Source organism: Brassica napus, chromosome C2, assembly GCF_020379485.1.
Source record: "Brassica napus cultivar Da-Ae chromosome C2, Da-Ae, whole genome shotgun sequence".
Taxonomy (NCBI): Eukaryota; Viridiplantae; Streptophyta; class Magnoliopsida; order Brassicales; family Brassicaceae; genus Brassica; species Brassica napus.
In genome coordinates, this window is record NC_063445.1 from 20,010,122 (window position 1) to 20,026,267 (window position 16,146).

Here is a 16,146-nt window from a genome sequence, read left to right on the forward strand (position 1 = left end):
ATGTGTTATTTTCATAGTTTTGGCATCTAAATTTATAGATTTTTATGATTGAAACTTTATAGAAAAACATGTCGTCGGTATTTTCCGACGAAATACCGACGACCTTTCCAATTTTCAATGAAACCCGTTGTCGTCGCTATGTCGTCGGTATATTGCGAGGGATTTCCGACGGACCATTAAAAAAAAAAAAAAAAAAAAAAAACTAATCAGAATCTTCTGAATCTTCATCAAACTCCCCAACCTCGGCTTCCGGCTCTGAATGTACGACAGCATCATGTCCAAACACTGTCAAATTCTCAACGAGTTGAACATTTTCCAAATCTTCAACTGCCTGGGCGTTGCTGGTAGACTCTGGTTGCAATGGTTCATCATCATCAGAAGTTCCATCCACTCGTCCTCTTGGGTTGATTTGCGTTACAGTAACCCATGGATCGTCTCTGTACGTCACCCGAGGGTAACTGATGTAGCACACCTATACATATCATTATACAAAGTATTAGTTCAATATATAACATTAATTAATTATATTGGTAAAAAATTATGAATATATTGACATACCTGATCAGCTTGCGAACCAAGAATGAAGGGATCATAGTATTGAAGTTTCCGCCGCGAATGAACTGATGTAACACCAAACGCATCAATCTTCACTCCTCTATCTGGGGTGGTGTCATACCAATCACAATAGAATACTACACAACGCAATCCAACCATTCCAGGAAATTGGATTTCCAATATTTCTTTTATGTTGCCGTAGTAGACATCGTCACCAGAAGAAGATGAAACACCAGCATCATATGTTTCTTAGAATGACCTTTCCTTGTGAATGCATATCCTCGCGTACAAAATTTAGGATATGATTTGACCACATAGTTTGGTCCCTGCACAAATTCGCGTATCCAATCATCGAACACAAGACCTCTGGCCAAACCATCATTCACCTATAAAAAAAACATATATGATTGCAAAATTAATTAGTTTATATATATTAAATTTAAACTAATCATTTGCATAGGGTAATAGGATATGACTCACATAACTACGAAGCCACGCAGCAAATCCGTTATCTCTAAGTTGTCGAAGCTCATCTTCTGTTGCATGCCTGTGAGTCATACGCAACTCCGCCATATATACACTATATACAAAAATATTATCAATATGAAATAAATTTATTGAATATTAATCTAACAATAAATGAATAAATATTTTTAACCTCTCATATTGTAGAACATCTTCACAGTTGGTGAGCAATATGTTTCAAATGAGCATTCTCAGTGTCCGAAGTCTCCGCTTCGTGAATTTCCACATGACATTCCTAAATTATGCCGCAATAGATGACTCTCCCAATATGGTAGATCCCAGAAAATACTCTTTTGTGCCAGTTATGTAGCTCTTCCAACCGCATTGACTCGAATGTTTTCATGTCCACCTACATCTGGCGTCCTTTCTGCATCAAAATACCTAAACTGCTTCAACAAATCTTTCCCACTAACTTCCTCAGGTGGACCATCAAACACCTGCTTGTTCTTCGTAAACGAAGTCTTACTCCTGCGGTATGGATGATCAGGTGGTAGAAATCGTAGCTGTGACAGTCAAACCAACACGTTTTCCTTCCGTTCTTTAGTTGGAAAGCATCTGTGTCATCTTGACAATATGGACATGATAGCTTCCATGTGTTGTCCATCCAGATAACATACCATATGCTGGAAAGTCACTTATTGTCCACATAAGTACTGCCCGCATCTGAAAGTTTTCTTTGCGCGAAAACATCGTATGTCTCAAAACCATGGCCCATAGTTGTTGCAACTCATATATTAGTGGTTGAAGAAACACATCTAGTGATCTTTTAGGATGATCTGGCCCGGGGACTAGAATTGAGAGAAACAAAAACTCTCGTCGCATGCACAAGCTCGGCCGTAAGTTGTACGGTGTCACAATAACTGGCCATAGAGAATACGCCTTCCATGCTTTCCAAATGGGCTGAAACCATCAGTAGATAATCCAAGATAAACATTTCTTCTCTCTTCCGCAAATTCTGGATATGTTGACTGGAATGTTTCCAAGCCTTTGCATCTGAAGGATGTCTAATCTCACCATTTGTGGAATGCTCTGCATGCCATCTCATTGCTTTTGCTGTGCGCTCACACTGATACAACCTCTTCAATCTTTCCGTCAAAGGCAAATACCACATTCTTTTGAATGGGATCGGAACTCTTCCCCTCGTCTCCTGATAACGAGGTTTCCCACAAAATTTGCATACATTCCGTGTCTCATCCGCTCTCCAGTAGATCATGCAGTTGTCAATACATACATCTATCACTTCATACGGTAGTTGAAGACCTGCAACAAGTTTCTGAACCTCGTAGTATGAACCCGGTGCAAGGTTATCCTCAGGTAGAATACCTTTGACAAAATCAGTAATCGCATCCATACATTCTTCAGCCAAATTATAGTCTGTCTTAATACCCATTAATCTAGTTGCAGATGATAAGACTGAATGACCATCTCTACAATTTTGATACAAAGGTTGTTTTCCTGCATCCAACATGTCAAAAAAATCTCCTAGACTCGGGGTTTGGTTCTTCCCCTCTATAATGATCATGTACCATCTGCTCAGTACCTACACCATAATCTATATCCGTTCTAGATTCTTCTAACCTAATATCAGGCTGAGGTTCACTAACAGGCTGAGGTTCGCTAGTACTACCATATTCATAACCAGTTTCCCCATGAAGGTACCAAACTTTATAATTACGTGAAAACCCTTTCATATACAAATGAGTCCAAACATCAAATTCTTTTATAACCTTATTATTATTGCAAGAAGAGCAGGGACATCTTAACATACCACTTTTTGCATCCGGTTGCTGTTGAACAAGCCTCATGAATTCTCCAATCCCTTGAACGTATTCTTCCGTAAGCAAATTGGTGTTCGGATCCAAATGAGGTTTATCCATCCACGAACGATAATAAACTTCTGAAGACATGATTTTCACGGAATTGTTATGACTAAAGAGAATGAAGAGAGAATGAAGTGTGAATGAGTTGAATGAGGAGGGGTTGTATTTATAGGAAATTGCTTACGGACCTCCGACGACTTTCCGACGAAATTCCGACGGATATAAAGAAGTCCGTCGGAATTCCGTCGGAATTGTCCAATCCCAAACGGCTATACAACGGTCATATGTATTTGTCGGCAACGGTCACATGGTTCGTCGGAATTCCGTCGGAAAATACCGATGGAATTCCGACGACTTTGCTGTTAATCGGAATGTCGTCGGAATTCCGTCGGAATATACCGACGAACTTCCGACGACTACAACAGTTACATTTTTTATCGGAATGTCGTCGAAAAGTCGTCGGAAAATTCCGACGAACCGTATGTCGTCGGAATTCCGTCGGAAATGGCCGACGGAATTCCGACGACTTCATTTTTTTGGATTTGGTCGGAAATTTGTCAGTATTCCGTCGCAAATGTCCGACGACCTTGGTGTCCGTCGGAAGCTCCGTCGGAATTCGGAGTGTTTTCTTGTGGTGATGGTATATTTAGAAAAATCAAAATGATAAAAAAATTAAGAGTAGAAATGGAAACTCTCTAAAAATTTTGGGTGTAGCTAGAAGATACAATATGAAGTGAGGCATAAATTATTGAATTCACAAACCCATAGAGTAATGGTCATACTCAGTTGAACCAACCTGTGGGAGTTGGTATTATATTTAACAGGTCATGGTTTTTAGAAAGGTGGACTCTTAAGATTATATGTCAAGAGGGCTATAAATATGCATGGAAGTCAGTCACTATTTCATGCGGAAAGTGAAGCATTGATATGGATCACATAGTGTAATGGTACTAATATTTGCAATCGACTTTTCTCAATTAATAAAAATTGTATATGTACCATAGAACTGGCCGGTTTTTACTATCCACATAAAAAAATTTCAGTGATGTAATAATTCAATATATACCAAGAACAAAGAATACTACAACGGATATGCATGAACATGATATTCAAAATCTACATTCAATCATGTTATATGTTAATTTTGTACTACGTACCGAATTTATTTGAGTTTTAAGTAATTTTTTGTTGTAAAAAGAACAACAGTATTGAGTGGAACTAAAATCCACATAAAGCATATTTGTTTTCTTTATCAAAACAGTTACACTAAACAGAAAATTCGCTGATAGGAGAGCTTTTAGTTTACCGAATACATAGATTTTTGAACTTTTGCTGAACACGTAACTTTATTATTTAGTTATCCATTTTAACCATTATTCTAATGTATATGTTCGAAATATGTACTCTACATAGATTGCGAAAATTGAAAGGATGATGGATATTAAATAATTTATAAATAGCAAAATACAATGAATAGTTTACTCCTACGTGACAAGTACACTCATTATTGAGCTGCTAACCAGATTGGTTTAGTTTAGTAATACAGTAATTATTGGAAATAGTTATATTGATTATTGATCTAGTTGGTTCAGGCTGTACATGTACGATTGAACATTGTTTATAGATTTTTAGTATATAATGTATGGATGACAATGAGTGGTGTACAAATAGGAATACCACATAAAATAGTAACAATTTATAGTCAGTTTTAGCAACAAAAAAATTATAGTGAACAGTATATGAGAAATGAAGGGCGTGGGTAATGAACCCTACACTACAAAAAGATGTGAATTGTATCACTTAAATTGTATCAAAAATTTAATGATACAATTTTCAATCGTTTATTTGTAAATGACACAAAATATAGATAATTTAGCATCATTGATGTAAGTTTATAGTTTAGCATCATTATTAACTAATTTAACATCACTTTGACTAATTGATATAATTTTTACGTCATGTCACTTTAATAAAACCGATACTACGATATTAAGTTATATCATTGATGTAAGTTTTTTTTTTTTTTGAAAAGAATCATTGATGTAAGTTTATTCTGGATTAAAATCATTTTTGGGAATAGTGAACAAAGTACGCAAGTTTTTTCACAAGATTCGTGAAGTTATTTTGATACGTAAATAATAAGTAAACCAATGTCTCTCCAGAAAATTAAAAATATATAAATACATAGGTATATGCGGAAAGAAAATACAATAACAGAGTGATTGCGGTGTAATTCTAATAGTATCAAAAATATATAGACACATAGGTATATATAGAGATTTTTGTTAATATTAACCGCGGTGCAAGAAAATGCGACGTTCAAAAAAAAAATTAGAGCCACTTTATTTGCATAATATTCTATATTAAATAGAAAAAAAGTAATATGAAATATAATATTACTTTAATGTATACTAAGAATTAAGAGGATTATTAAGATAAAAATATCTCTGCTTAAGTAAGTTTGTAAACGTACTTATTCACAAATAGTTCAATAATTAACTCAGAATATGTCTACGACCCGACAAACATGATACATAAATGAATCATTAACACACAATCGATCTGCTAAACGAGATAACTAGTATTAAATTGTCGATGTCAGGAACTGGTGGAACATAGCGTCAGTGGAACATCGCGTAAGTGGACTGACCGACAACTTCACCGCGTAAATAGAGCAAGCATGCATTTGTTTTTTTTTTTGAACTTTAGAGCATGCATTAGTTAAAAAAAAGTTTTCAAAGTAATGAAACTCATTGCTATCAATTTTTGATATATAACTATCAATAAATCACTACAAGAAAACACACCGAATTCCGACGGAGGTTCCGACGGACACCAAGGTCGTCGGATATTTGTGACGGAATACTGACAAATTTCCGACCAAATCCAAAAAAACTAAGTCGTCGGAATTCCGTCGGCAATTTCCGACGGAATTCCGACGAAATAGGGTTCGTCGGAATTTTCCGACGACTTTTCGACGACATTCCGATAAAAAATGTAACCGTTGTAGTCGTCGGAAGTTCGTCGGTATATTCCGACGAATTTCCGACGACATTCCGATTAACAGCAAAGTCGTCGGAATTCCGTCGGTATTTTCCGACGGAATTCCGACGAACCATGTGACCGTTGCCGACAAATATATATGACCGTTGTATAGCCGTTTGAGATTGGACAATACCGACGGAATTCCGACGGACTGCTTTACATCCGTCGGAATTTCGTCGGAAAGTCGTCGGAGGTCCGTAAGCAATTTCCTATAAATACAACCCCTCCTCATTCAACTCATTCACACTTCATTCTCTCTTCATTCTCTTTAGTCATAACAATTCCGTGAAAATCATGTCTTCAGAAGTTTATTATCGTTCGTGGATGGATAAACCTCATTTGGATCCGAACACCAATTTGCTTACGGAAGAATACGTTCAAGGGATTGGAGAATTCATGAGGCTTGTTCAACAGCAACCGGATGCAAAAAGTGGTATGTTAAGATGTCCCTGCTCTTCTTGCAATAATAATAAGGTTATAAAAGAATTTGATGTTTGGACTCATTTGTATATGAAAGGGTTTTCACGTAATTATAAAGTTTGGTACCTTCATGGGGAAACTGGTTATGAATATGGTAGTACTAGCGAACCTCAGCCTGTTAGTGAACCTCAGCCTGATATTAGGTTAGAAGAATCTAGAACGGATATAGATTATGGTGTAGGTACTGAGCAGATGGTACATGATCATTATAGAGGGGAAGAACCAAACCCCGAGTCTAGGAGATTTTTTGACATGTTGGATGCAGGAAAACAACCTTTGTATCAAAATTGTAGAGATGGTCATTCAGTCTTATCATCTGCAACTAGATTAATGGGTATTAAGACAGACTATAATTTGGCTGAAGAATGTATGGATGCGATTACTGATTTTGTCAAAGGTATTCTACCTGAGGATAACCTTGCACCGGGTTCATACTACGAGGTTCAGAAACTTGTTGCAGGTCTTCAACTACCGTATGAAGTGATAGATGTATGTATTGACAACTGCATGATCTACTGGAGAGCGGATGAGACACGGAATGTATGCAAATTTTGTGGGAAACCTCGTTATCAGGAGACGAGGGGAAGAGTTCCGATCCCATTCAAAAGAATGTGGTATTTGCCTTTGACGGAAAGATTGAAGAGGTTGTATCAGTGTGAGCGCACAGCAAAAGCAATGAGATGGCATGCAGAGCATTCCACAAATGGTGAGATTAGACATCCTTCAGATGCAAAGGCTTGGAAACATTTCCAGTCAACATATCCAGAATTTGCGGAAGAGAGAAGAAATGTTTATCTTGGATTATCTACTGATGGTTTCAGCCCATTTGGAAAGCATGGAAGGCAGTATTCTCTATGGCCAGTTATTGTGACACCGTACAACTTACGGCCGAGCTTGTGCATGCGACGAGAGTTTTTGTTTCTCTCAATTCTAGTCCCCGGGCCAGATCATCCTAAAAGATCACTAGATGTGTTTCTTCAACCACTAATATATGAGTTGCAACAACTATGGGCGCATGGTTTTGAGACATACGATGTTTCGCGCAAAGAAAACTTTCAGATGCGGGCAGTACTTATGTGGACAATAAGTGACTTTCCAGCATATGGTATGTTATCTGGATGGACAACACATGGGAAGCTATCATGTCCATATTGTCAAGATGACACAGATGCTTTCCAACTAAAGAACGGAAGGAAAACGTGTTGGTTTGACTGTCACAGACGATTTCTACCACCTGATCATCCATACCGCAGGAGTAAGACTTCGTTTACGAAGAACAAGCAGGTGTTTGATGGTCCACCTGAGGAAGTTAGTGGGAAAGATTTGTTGAAGCAGTTTAGGTATTTTGATGCAGAAAGGACGCCAGATGTAGGTGGACATGAAAACATTCGAGTCAATGCGGTTGGAGAGCTACATAACTGGCACAAAAAGAGTATTTTCTGGGATCTACCATATTGGGAGAGTCATCTATTGCGGCATAATTTAGATGTCATGCATATTGAGAAGAACTTCTTCGATAATCTGATGAACACAGTCCTTAACATCCAAGGTAAAACGAAGGATAATTTGAAGTCAAGGTTGGATTTAGTCGATATTTGTGATCGTTCTGAACTTCACGTTGATGAGAACGGTACGGCCCCTTTTCCCATTTATCGGCTAGATGGTGCTAGAAAAGAAGAGTTCTTTGATTGGATTACAGAGAAAGTGAAATTTCCTGACGGATATGCATCAAATTTGGGGAACTGCGTTGATAGAAGCGAAGGAAAGTTTACTGGCTTGAAGAGTCATGATTGTCATGTAATTATGCAGCGCCTCCTTCCGTTTGCCTTTTCAGCATTATTGCCACGTAATGTTCATGAAGCAATTGCAGGGATTAGTGTTTTTTTCCGTGACTTATGCAGCAGAGTATTGACTGAAGAGGGTATTAATAATTTGAAGACAAACGCACCAGTCAGCATGTGCAACCTTGAGAAGATATTTCCTCCATCATTCTTTGATGTAATGGAACATCTTGCTATTCATCTCGCAAGAGAATTGGAACTTGGTGGTCCTGTGCAGTACAGATGGATGTATATTTTTGAGCGTTATATGCATCATCTGAAGAAGATGGTCAAAAATCAAAGCAGGGTGGAAGGATCTATAGTGGCACAGGTGATCAATGAAGAAACTGCAATCTTTGCTGAAAATTATTTTCCACCAGAAGTGCAAACAAAACACCGAAGACCTGCTCGGCATGATGATAGAGGGGAGAGAGCAACATATCATGTTACTGTCCCAAGCATGTTCAAGGAAATAGGACGACTTAGTGGAAAATTCACGAAGCGGAGACTTACGGACACTGAGAACGCTCATTTGCAAACATATTTGCTCACCAACTGTGAAGATGTTCTACAATATGAGAGGTAAAAATATTTATTCATTTATTGTTAGATTAATATTCAATAAATTTATTTCATATTGATAATATTTTTGTATATATGGCGGAGTTGCGTATGACTCACAGGCATGCAACAGAAGATGAGCTTCGACAACTTAGAGATAACGGATTTGCTGCGTGGCTTCGTAGTTATGTGAGTCATATATCCTATTACCCTATGCAAATGATTAGTTTAAATTTAATATATATAAACTAATTAATTTTGCAATCATATATGTTTTTTTTTATAGGTGAATGATGGTTTGGCCAGAGGTCTTGTGTTCGATGATTGGATACGCGAATTTGTGCAGGGACCAAACTATGTGGTCAAATCATATCCTAAATTTTGTACGCGAGGATATGCATTCACAAGGAAAGGTCATTCTAAGACAACATATGATGCTGGTGTTTCATCTTCTTCTGGTGACGATGTCTACTACGGCAACATAAAAGAAATATTGGAAATCCAATTTCCTGGAATGGTTGGATTGCGTTGTGTAGTATTCTATTGTGATTGGTATGACACCACCCCAGATAGAGGAGTGAAGATTGATGCGTTTGGTGTTACATCAGTTCATTCGCGGCGGAAACTTCAATATTATGATCCCTTCATTCTTGGTTCGCAAGCTGATCAGGTATGTCAATATATTCATAATTTTTTACCAATATAATTAATTAATGTTATATATTGAACTAATACTTTGTATAATTGATATGTATAGGTGTGCTACATCAGTTACCCTCGGGTGACGTACAGAGACGATCCATGGGTTACTGTAACGCAAATCAACCCAAGAGGACGAGTGGATGGAACTTCTGATGATGATGAACCATTGCAACCAGAGTCTACCAGCAACGCCCAGGCAGTTGAAGATTTGGAAAATGTTCAACTCGTTGAGAATTTGACTGTGTTTGGACATGATGCTGTCGTACATTCAGAGCCGGAAGCCGAGGTTGGGGAGTTTGATGAAGATTCAGAAGATTCTGATTAGTTTTTTTTTTTTTTTTTTTTTAATGGTCCGTCGGAAATCCCTCGCAATATACCGACGACAACGGGTTTCATTGAAAATTGGAAAGGTCGTCGGTATTTCGTCGGAAAATACCGACGACATGTTTTTCTATAAAGTTTCAATCATAAAAATCTATAAATTTAGATGCCAAAACTATGAAAATAACACATAATAAGTGTTTAGTATAGTATTAGATCGCAACCGTTCAAATATAACAACTCATTAAAATATTTATGTATGCATATCATTGTTTTCATAACATCTCATCTTAACATTATGTACTTATACAATCATATTTATATAAGCTTACACTACAAAAAATATTGTTGTGTAAAATCGTGTTATAAAACATTTTTATTGTTAAATCTTTATGCAAATACTATATATATTATCAAAGGTTTGGATTTTGCATTTAGAAACTTGAAAAGAACACCCTAAACACTAAGTCGTCGGAATTCCGTCGGAATATACCGACGGAATGTGTCCGTCGGAAAATACTGACGGACACGTTCCGTCGGAATTTCAATTAGCCCGGGAGAACCAAACCGCTTGAAAATTTTCGCGAATCGGCATTTGGTATATTTTAAATATACCGACGGAATACCGACGAACCCGTGTCCGTCGGAATCCACGGAAATAAAAACCCTTCTCCTTTCTTCTTCGTTATCTCCGCGGCCTCTCTCTCTCTCAAAACTCTCCGGCGATTTCGGCGATTTCGGCGACTCTCCGGCGATTCCGGCCTCTCTTCACCGGCGAATCCTCTCCTCACCCTCCTATCTCTTCCCCAAACCCCAAATCATGTAAGAATCATCCCAAACCTTTTTTTTTCAATTGTTTAGGGTTTTGGAAGTTGATCTCGGATTTTAGGTTGTTTGATTGAACATTTTAGGATTGAATGGATAGTTTAGGATATATAAGTTAGGATTGTTGTTTTAGTTTTTTTTGGAACATTTTTTGATTTTTAAAAACGTTTTTTGATTTTTTAAAACGTTTTTTTTATATTTTTTAAAAACGTTTTTTGATTTTTAAAAACGTTTTTTGATTTTTAAAAACGTTTTTTGATTTTTAAAAACGTTTTTTGAAAAAAATATAAATATTTAACACCATTTTTCTTCATTTATAAATTTTAACAACATTTTTCTATATTTATAAATTTTTTATAATTTTGTATACATATATATATATATGTAAATCATGTATAGTAAAAATTTTAAAATTTTAAAATTTTTTATATTTTTTTTAAGTTTCCACTAATAAATATTTAACAACATTTTTTTAAAAATATAAATATTTAACAACATTTTTCTTCATTTATAAATTTTTAACAACATTTTTCTATATTTATAAATTTTTTATAATTTTGTATACATATATATATATATATATATATATATATATATAAAAGGTTTAATAGTTTTTTTTAAAACGTTTATAAAACCTTTTGTAAATATATAAATGAAAATATGTTTGATGGGTTAATTTTTTTTTTTTAGGGCCGAGGATGAAGCCCGCCCCGCAGCCCGTCTTCGACGTAGTTCGGTGAGCGGTTCCCGTGCATCGGTATCGTCTCATGACTCGGTTCCCGCATATATTCCCGCTCCAGCTCCCTCTGCCCCTCACGCTGCCCCTCACGCTGCTGCTCAACAGGATCCGGGGGTCATGCCGGTTCATCTATTGGTTCAACAACCAGGTCGAGAGCATCTCCCGTTTCTCCAACTCAACCCACGACGAGGCCATAGCACTTGGTTAGTATTTTTTTTTATTTGTACCGTTATATTTTTTGCTTTAATTAACTTGCTAACTTGTATTTTTTTTTAAAGGTTCACCAAGTCGAAAAATGGCATTAGCCGGAGCATCAACCAGATGATGTACTCCATGCTCCGTTTTGGATATCCAAAGTGGAGTGTGATCCCTTCCGACGAACGAGAGTTGTGGTTTCGTCAGTTTGCGGTATAGTAACCCTTCATTTTTTTTAAGTTTTTACATTTTTTTACATATATTTACTTATTAAATTGTGTTTGTTTTGTAGCAAGAGTTCAACTGGCACTCCGATCTTACGGAAACAGTCCGTAAGAAATTCAACGAAAAGGCCATGGACTCTTACACAAAGCAGATAAACGCGTGGAAGACAGTTTGGCAGAAGAACAAGAAGCCACGGTTCATCAACGGGGGGGTGTGGGAGCAGTTGATAGCTCATTGGGAGAGGGAAGACACTGCAGAGACGTCTTCTAGGAACTCCAGGAACCGGAAGAGCGATCGTGGCGGGAAAGGTATGTATGTGCACAACCTCGGCGCTTGCTCCATGTCTACTAAGGAGGATGAACTTGTAAGTTTTTTATTATTATTTATCTTTATATTTTTTAAATAAATATTTTATATATTTTTTGGCTAATAATGGCGGTTTTTTTAGATCGAAGCAAATGACGGTAATCCCGTTGATCGTCTCCAACTCATTAAGGTGGCTCACACTAACAAGACGACGGGTCAAATTCAGGACCCCGTGATCAGAGGTGTAGTTGATTTGGTGGAAGCTGAGATAGTTTCTCAATCTCAGCCTCTCTCTGATGACGGCGACTCCACGGGAGCTTCAACCAACCTGTCTCTATTGCAAATAAATGAGATGGTTGAAAAGGTAATTTTTTTTATTAATATATTTTTTTTATAATGTCGATTACTTACTTGTCCATATTTACTTACTTTAAATATTTTTGTAGGCGGTTCCTAAAAGGAAAGGAGGCCGTTTAGTTGGGTTGGCCCGTCGTGCTTCTTCGTATCCGGCATCTTCTTCGCAAGCTCCGTATGCCGATCCCATGATTCTCGAGGAGCTACATGACAAAGATGAACGGATTGGGGCATTGGAGGAGCAGAACACCACTATCCTTTCGGAGAATGCCACTATCCGTTCGGAGAATGCCACTATCCTTGCTGAGTTGGCATCCCAGAAGAAGTTCAACACCGAGATTATGCAGAAGCTAGATCGTTTGATGTCTTCGAGTTCATCTTAGTTTATTTCGGCTTTATAAAACTTTCGGAATGTTTTTTTTTTCTATTTCGGTTTGTATGAATTTTAAACTTTATGAATGTTTTTTTCCTATTTCGGTTTTTATGAATTTAAATTTTATAATATTATTAGTTTTAAATTTCCAATTTTTTAAATTTATTAATATCAAAAAATATATAAAAATGCAAAATTAATTTGTAAAAAAAAAAGGGTATATACCGACGGACAACGGTCGTCGGAATATACCGACGGACATATATCCGTCGGAATTTACCGACAAACTCATTTCCGTCGGAATATACCGACGAACGTGGTTCGTCGGTATATTCCGACGACCGATGTCCGTCGGTAAATTCCGACGCCCAAAGTTCGTCGGAATAAACCGAGGAACCACGTTCGTCGGAATTGTAGTTTTCCGATGAACTCTGGTCTCGTGTAGCCGCATCGTAATATCGTCGGAAGTTCGTCAGAATGACGTTTCTCGGTATTCGTCAGAAAGTCGTCGGAATTTCTGACGAAATTCCGACGAATTTTTTTTTTCCGACGAAACGATACCGACGGACGGGTTCGTCGGAAATTCGTCGGAATAGACCGATTCCGACGAATTTCCGACGATTTCGGCCATCAGAATCCCCCTGTTTTCTTGTAGTGAATAGTTGACAAAAAAAAACTATCGATAATTAACGTACGTTATAGTAAGAGCTATCAATTATTTTTGTTCAACATAGAGCTATCAATTAAATTAATAAATTTAGAACATTTTTTAAATTTTCAGTAGAATCAGTAAGGTAACCCGGGCATGTCTGTTCAACAAGTTAATTAGCCGTCATAAATTTCTCCAAAATACTCCATCCATTTCACAAAAATAGATTTTTTAGCGTTTCACACATATTAAGAAAATACATTAAATCACTATAATAAATGTATCATTTTCTGCAATTATCAATTTTCAATAACTTTAATCAATAGTAATTCAATAAAAACAATTAATTTTTTTGAAGTTTACGATTTTTTCGTACAAAACACAAAATATATATCTTTGTGAAACACATTTTTTTCTAAAATATGTATCTTTGTGAAACGGAGGAAATATATGTCAAATTAGATTGAAAGTCTTACAATTATGTACACTTATTGACATAAGCAAATTAAAATTTTATTAATCGATTACCATGTAGTATAACTTCTTACAATAAATGTTGTTTATTGTATATATTTTCGTGGAACCGAATCTACAATAAACATTTAAGGGTGTGACTAGTGACCAAAAAAATGAGAAGAAATATTCAATTCCTAAATTACGCCATTCGTAAGGAATTAATTTTTCTTTATATTCATTCTCGTTCTTTTTTTTTTGTAGAGAATAATAGAAAAAAAAATATATTCTTTACCCTTTTTGGAAAGGAACAATCATTCTCGTTAAGAGTTTTTTATTTATTTTTATTTTTTTCTTTATATTCATTCCCGTTCTTTTTTTTTGTAGAGAGTAATAGAAAAAAATATTCTTTACCCTTTTTGGAAAGGAACAATCATTCTCGCTTATTCCTATTATTTTTATTTTTCTTCATTCCTTTCCTATTTGTTCCTACTGTTTCTCAAATGGTACCAGTCAGAACTTTTTGATTTGTGAAATAGGTAAAATTATTACTAGATAACTTCATCTGACGTCCACTTTCCACTTCGTAACCAGAATAAAAAACGGAAACTTGTGGAAGTTTCCAGAGTCTTGTTTTCAATACGCTTCCAAAATATGTATTTAAAAATATGTTCAAAACTTACCCTTCCATTTTAGGAATCATGCTTCCATTTTAAAATTTTAGTTTCATGAATAAATAGAAAATAGAATATTATATTTTTATTTTATTTAAAATACAAAATTAATAAAATTAAAATAGAGATAATGCATATGCAAATATCAAAACTAATATTATAAATTATCGTGGTGCATAATATTTTTTTATAAGAGACCGTGCATATATATTCAATATTTTATTATAGACCTTTGTGAACTATTAAAAATAATTAATTTGATTCTATTTAGTTGATTTCATATTTTTATTATAAGAATATTAGCAGATTAAGCCTATAAAATTTAACCACTATTGTCAGAGAACAGACTCATCTTATATATTAAAAGAGAAGTCAATACCTTGATTCATGTGTGATTTTTTTAAAAATAGATTTAATGGACATATTCCTATAAAGTCATGTTACATTTAATCTTTTATCTTATCATTTAAATTTTGGACCTAATAGAAATTTTTATTGGGCTATCAATAATTGGATTTAAACAATAGATGATCTATTGGATTTATAGATAAATATTTAAATATTTGTCGATGTTAACTTTTAAAATTATAAAGATTTTTTTTTAAATAACAAAAATCAGATTATCTAACAATGATTAATCTTTACTACCTTAAACCAATGAAAACAAATTTTAAGCTATATAGTTTATTTTAAAAATTAAACAAAAACTAAATGTTTAATTATTTACTCGATAATATAAATCTATGAAGTGAAAAGTTTAATTTTTTAAAAACTTTCTAAATTTGTGAAATGTTACAATATCTTTGAATATGACAATAAAATAATATTTTACTAATCCTTATATATATAGTTATGATTTTAATAATGAAATAATAATCCGAAAATATATATATATAAGAAGATACAAATACATGTGAAAGTTTGAAACAATCTATTCAATGAAAAAAATATACCGTAAATTTATTATGTTTTAAAAATTGATAGATACATATATATTATAATATATACTAATTTAAAATTAAAAGAAAATATTTATATAAAAAAAAATGAAAACAAAAACCTGCACAGTTGCACGGGTCGAGATCTAGTGTCCATTTTAAAACAGACTCATGTCCGTCTAGGATAGAGAACATTGGATATATATCAATTAGATTTGGAATTGTTAGACTATCATCATTTGTGTTCCAAAATTATTATATAAGTCTTAACTACTTTTTAAAATGCACTGATTGTTAATTTTGTTAAAACATACAATCTTTTAACAAAAAAAAAGAAAAGAAGAAGAGAGTATTGAAATTAAGAGAGAGAGAAAGCTTTTTCTCTCTAGAGTCTCTCTCCCAAATTCTTTTCTAACCCTAGCGCCGCTAACATCTGATCTCTGTCCGGTGGAGGAAATCGTCGGCAAGCTTGCCTTGTGAGTCTTCTCCGCCACCGTCGGTATCTCGTTTCCGGTTCTCGCCTCTCTCTGTTTCGGTTCTCAGTTCGTCTCAACCTCTTTGCTTGGTGTCTCTGGATTTCTCCTCC